At 32.7% G+C, this 6,313-nt stretch overlaps 1 protein-coding gene across 2 annotated transcripts in view; it reads right to left on the bottom strand.

The window, feature by feature from the left end:
• The window catches only part of LOC129749438 (cyclic nucleotide-gated cation channel subunit A), a 721,507-nt gene that overhangs the window by 313,066 nt on the left and 402,128 nt on the right, over window positions 1–6,313 (bottom strand). The gene's annotated exons all lie outside the window — the stretch shown is intronic.

The raw sequence follows: 6,313 nt of genomic DNA, 5'->3' as shown, positions 1-6,313 counted from the left end.
AGTTTCTATAATTACTCAAGAGGACGAAACTTTGGTACCATGCTACATAAACTGGTTATGGAAGAATTTATCTCTTTATTTCCACAAGGTTTTCCACATTAATGATTTCCAACTTCCAACTTAATTTCTAGAACAAAAGATGCCTAATCGAGCCTAAAATTAATTTGATTTTGAGGTGAATCATATACATATATTCGATTGTAAAGATAACAACACAAAGGGTCCAAATTAAATAACAAGAAATAACAGCAAAATACATGCAATTTCAACAGCAAAATGACCAAAAACTCAAACGTTCATATTTCGCAAGGTATTTCTTAGGTTTAGCCATCTCTTCATGATTAGTTTGTCAATATTTCAGAACTTTAATTTTTGCCTTCCACAATGGCCACTATGTCACTTTGCGCCAAAAATTAAAAATATGTCGTATTTTGGCAAAAATCATGAATTTTTTAATATATTTCAAAATATGTGGTCATTTTGAGAAATGGAAACCTATCCTGAAGCGGAAAAACATTTGCCAGAATGGTTTTGACGATTTGATAGTTGTGATCCATTACCCTAATCCGCTCTAGAGTGTCATATTGACACTATTCGAAGTTTGGCGGCTTGTAACTTTCTTCGGGTACATCCAAATAACACAATTTTTTCGGGGACCCTCAATGGATTCTCAAAATCTTTAATTTTGCAACTTTACTTTTTTAAAGACGCACCCTGAAAGCCCAGGAAAAAAAACTCTTTAATCAGACCTTGAGTGTCAATTTGAATTGTCAATTTCGCTTCAAACCGAAATATCTTTCTTGTTTCTCAATCGATTTTCACAAAGTTTATAGTATTCGCAGTATTCACCTTCAAAACTTCAGTTTTCCTTTATTCAAAGTCTAAGGAAAAATAATCCCAAAAAACAAGCTTCAGTAAAAAGATTTTAAACCAGCTACGGAATGATAAAAAAAAATTACTTAGTATCCAAGAAAGCTGAAGTTAGAAGCTATTCGTTGTACAAAAGTATATATTTTTTAAACTTTTTAAGATTATGATCACAAAAAATGTAATAAAGTGGTGTATAACCGTACTTTTCATTCAATGAATCGTCAAAAATGTTTTCAGTGACATCACATAAATTTTGAGAAAAAGATTGCTGAAATTTGGCACATTTTGGCGTTTTAAGATTTTCAAAATACGACACACGGATTGTTTGACAAATTCTCATAGGTAGCTGTTTTTCGAACTTTTTGTCAATTTGCAATTCTTTAGATATGGTGGATTTAGTCAGGAGTGTCAAATTGACACTTCAAGGACTTTTACTGGTAAAATGTTTACGGAAGGATGAGGGTTAAAAAAGTCAGTAGTTTAATTTTAGCATAATTATAAAACATGACAAGTTATTGAACATATAATAATTTAAATTTCGATTTTTTTTTACTTTTACACAACTTTTGACCTACCGAGCCAAAACTAGTGAATCAATTTTCTTCAAATTTTGTACAATGCTACTTCATTCAAATATGCACCATCAGAAATGGTGTTAATGCAAAGTGCCCAGTTTTAATGCGAGCTGTGCAAAGTTGTGGATCACTTATGCAACCACGGGAAGGAAAAGTGGAACGTCGTATTCGAATCTAAAGTTAGATTTGGTGTATGATCCCAAGCAATATTAATAACAAGTTTTATTGCAGACTACCAACCAAGTTTTGGTTTCATGAGAGGCTGGAGGACTCGGGGATTTTAGTTTTGGAAATATATCGGTAATAAGATAAGAAAATTCATCAATTTTGAATAAATCAGTCGAAAATTATAACATTATAACATTATAGAAGCACTCATAAATTTTTTTGTCTTTAAATAAATTTCACTTATCACTTATCTCTAATCGTATGTCCATATCCACAACTTTTGTCTGCATCCAAAAGAATAAAAAAGTGTGTAATTATTCCTCTTTTTTTGTTTATGTTTTTGATTATTTTAACATAAATAAAAACATTAAAATGATCAAAAACCTGGCCTTAAGTTGACAGAATTTTTTCAGCAAGTAACTGGGTTGGCCAAATCCAGGCAATTTTATATAAAAACCTAACAAAATCCGAACATTTGATTTCAAAATTTACGACTGAAAATCCGGAAAGTATCTGGCAAATTTGTTCAAAATCAGGAAATTACTCATGAAGACAAAAAAAATGGCAAAACATTGTTTTTCATCAAAATTCATCGACAGATTTAAAATCGTATTTCAGGCTTCCAAAACACCTTTCATGATTAAAACTTACTCGAAAAATCTCGTTTTTGTTTGATTTGCCAAATAAAGTGAATTAATCCGGACAAAATCCTGGCATTTTTTTTAATGAAATCCGGGCAACCGAGGCTGGCCGGACTGTTACAAAATTTCCATTTAATATTCGGAGAAAACTGGATAACACCGGGCAATCTGGCAACCTTAATATAGCCTAAGCAACCAAAAGTCCCACAAAACAGGTAGGTACAAAAAAGCTTTCTTAACCACATCATTGATCTGTTCTATGCAGTTCAAAATTTAAATTCTTATTGATACTTTCAAGTTCCAAAACAAGTATGAATGCTAACAAAAAATCGTAAAATGAACATGGTACCGCTATGATGTCACGCGAAAAAATAAAAACTTTGAAACGAAGAAATATGATAGGTGTTTTTTTTTTTGTGATAACATTTGAATATATTTCAATTTTGAATTTCTCGATTTGATTTAAATTGAAACTCCTCATTTTGACAGAAAGCATCTTAACAGCCCAATATTTTGCTTAGTACAAGACAAATAAACAAACTTAAAAGTTTCGAGAACATGTATTTTAATTTGAGAATCACACAAGTAGTTCAAAAATGACCACAACATAAAAGCCCCAGCTGGCAATTGAGTTTTTCTACCCTAGGTACTTTAGCTTTGATCTTTCGAAGAAGTAGACCATGTGTTTTTGACATCGCACGAATTTATTTCGTGCTCCGTGATTTTTTTTTAAATAATAGTTTAAATGCTGAAATATATGTGAAATTTTGCATAAGTGAATTCCAGAGCAAATAATTAAAGTGGCATTCGCAAGTTATAGTGTGGCTTTAGGCAAAAGTTGTGCAAAGATGCAACAGTGGAGTTTTTTATTTGATGCAGTCAGTCGAAAGGGCTGGTGCTACGCCCTGTGGACAGTTCAACGGGAGTTTGAATCCTGGAGGAGCGTTGAGCTTCACGAGAAATGCAGATTTATATTCAGATAAGTGTTCTTCATTGTTTAATGTTCATTTAATATGTTTCACATATCTTCGACAAATTTCTTTTGTAATGTAACATCCAAAATCTAGAAGAATGACAGTTAGATTTTCTATACAAGCTGCGAAATATTTCACAAGATATGAAAAACTTGTGAGCAGGTTAAATTTTAGCATCATATATTTCAGCATTTCTGCATAAAGCTCCTTGAAGTATGTTCCTAAGGAAGGGTTTTTCTGTAGGTTAATATTTCATAATGATTTGATAATGAACAGTTTTATTTTCTAGGTGGTATTTTACTCTTGGCGTGAATATCAATATCAATTTATGAAGTCTGATAAGCTTGCGCAACATTTTTTTTAACAGTCACATGACACATTACATATTTCAAGAAATTATTTTTGTCATGATACTCCTTGATTACCTTAGTCTAATAACTTTTTTGCTTGAAGTTTATAGTTATGAAGTTAATAGTTATTTTGAAGTTGATTTACAAAAACGTTATTAATTAAAGATGCAATATATTGATATAAAAAAAATGTTTTGGATTTATAATTTGTATCATAATTTGTATAAAATAACTAAAACGTTTTTATCAATAAATCAAAGAAAATTTGCTTTCACGTTGGGTAACAATTTGAAATTATCAGACTTATGTAAAAATTCAACAAAGGTAACTTCTTCATTTTTTTTTTAATTAATAATTACTAAGTTTAATGCATCAATAGGACCGCTTCGGAAAGTTGGAAATTTGAGAAGCTGTATTCAATTTAGGTCAATTTTCAAAGTATCATCATTATCACGGACTTGTGACAAATCATAATTTAAATAAGTTATTAATATTATTATATATTTTATTTTGTACATTTTAACCAACCTTTTAGCATTCGTGTCCGATTTAAAAAAAAGTGATTTATAATTATAGCTAAATAATCTTTATAATATTAAATATGTAATCAGTTAAACATTGCATATGAAGCGTTTGGCAGGGATCTCCACGCTTCATTCCTCCCTTTGCTCCAGTTTCTTTCGCGGTGTTTACCACATGGTTGGCCTGGCCGTAGTAATCTCTGCAATGCATGTTTACATGTAACAAAGATTACGTTGAAAAGAAAAATTAAGGATGCAAGTCCTTCCATTTTCCAGGATGCTTACATGTTTTGGCCATGTTGGTAAAAGAAGAAGAAGAAGAAGGTACTTTAGCTTTGATCTTTCCTCCTATCAATCATTTCTGTCTTACGATTCTACTTTTAATTTCAAAGTTTGCCAAAATTTAAAAAAATTAAATAAGAAAATCTATATATATAAAAATGAATTTCTGTCTGTCTGTCTGTCTGTCTGTCTGTCTGTCTGTCTGTCTGTTCCCTATAGACTCGGAAACTACTGAATCGATTTGCGTGAAACTTGGCAGGTGGAGGTATTGGAGACCGGGGAAGGTTCCTATTATGGTTTGAGACCCCTCCCTCTCTCAATAAGGGAGGGAGGGGCCTCCCAAACAAAAGACAATTTTTTGCATAACTCGAGCACCCATCAAGCAAATGGTATCAAAATTGTCATGGGGTGGTATTTAGGTACGGGGAATATTCCAATGAATATTAAGTACCCCTCCCTCCTCTCAGTGGGGTGATAGGAAGGGGGGGGGGCGGCTACCTTACAATTTTTCATATAACTCGAAAACTAATCAAGATATTGGAACCAAATTTGGCACGGGAAGGTATTGGGATACGAAAAATATTTACATGATTATTTGAGACCCCTCCCCGTTTTTTTGTAGAAAGGGAGGGGGGGCCTCTTTCATATTTTTTATATAACTCAAAAACTAATAAAGCAAATGGAACCAAATATGGCATGGGAGGGTATTTGGATAAGAAAAACATTTCTGTGATTATTTGAGACCCATCCTTCTTTCCGGTAGGGAGAAATGAAGGGGGGAGGGGCCTCTTTTAAAATTTTTAACACAACTCAAAAACTAATTAAGCAAATGGAATCAAATTTGGCATGGGCGCATAATTTGGGAACGTGACATGTTCTAATAATTGTTTGAGAACCCTTCCTTCTTCCAATGGGGAGAAAGGAAAGAGGGAGGGGAGTTTCATACAATTTTAATTTGGCATAAAACGATATTTGGGTACTATGAATATTTGGTATCCCTCACTCCTTCAAAGAGGTGGATGAAAAGGGGGAGGAAAGGTCTTCCTTACAATTTTCAGTATAACTGGAGAGTTGACCGATCAAATTGAACCATATTTGGCATGTGAGGGTATTTGGATACGAGAAATATTTCTATTATAAATTAAGGCCCCATCTTTTTTAGCGGAAAGATATAAAGGGGGAAATTATAAATGGATGCCCCATCTTTTTTAGCGGAACGATATAAAGGGGGAAAGGGGGGCTTCCATAATTTTTTTTGCATAACTCGAGAATTAATCGAGCAAATGAAACCCTTTGAAATTTGACATCAAAAATTATTTTAGTACAAAAAATACTTTTTCTATGTGAAACAATTCCTTTCTTGCAGTAGGATGATAGAATTGGAAATATAGGAAGGGAAGAGGAGGCTTACATTTAACTTTTTTTTTACAAAATCCGAGAAATGGACAAAAATTAACTTGGAAAATCATTTTGGTATGATTCTATGATTATCTGACACACTTTCAGTGAGTAGGTACAAAGGAGGAGGGAGGTGAGCCCAATACAATAGTGTTAGCATAAGTTCTTTATTTATGCTAACTAAGCCAACAAATGGAAACAAATATGGCATGGAAAGGTACTTGGTTACGAGATAACTTTCTACGATTGTTATAGATCCTTACGCTTTACAGTGTAGAGAGGGGAAGAAAGGAGGAGGGTCCATATAAATTTTGTTGTAAAGCTTAAAAACTTCTCAACCACTGGAACTATATTTGATATAAGAGGATTTTTGGGAACGAAAAATTAGGTATGATTATTAAAAATCACGACCTCCATTCAGCAGGGGGTGAAAGTAAGGACATAAATCCAGAACATATAAAGAAAAAACAACCATATTTTATAAGTTAGATTGTTTGCGTACGATTAATTTGAGACCGTCCAGACAGCTTCAAA

Source organism: Uranotaenia lowii, chromosome 2 (genome assembly GCF_029784155.1).
Source record: "Uranotaenia lowii strain MFRU-FL chromosome 2, ASM2978415v1, whole genome shotgun sequence".
Lineage (NCBI taxonomy): Eukaryota > Metazoa > Arthropoda > Insecta > Diptera > Culicidae > Uranotaenia > Uranotaenia lowii.
The sequence above is the reverse complement of the archived record's forward strand: the minus strand, read 5'-3'. Positions and strand labels throughout refer to the sequence as shown.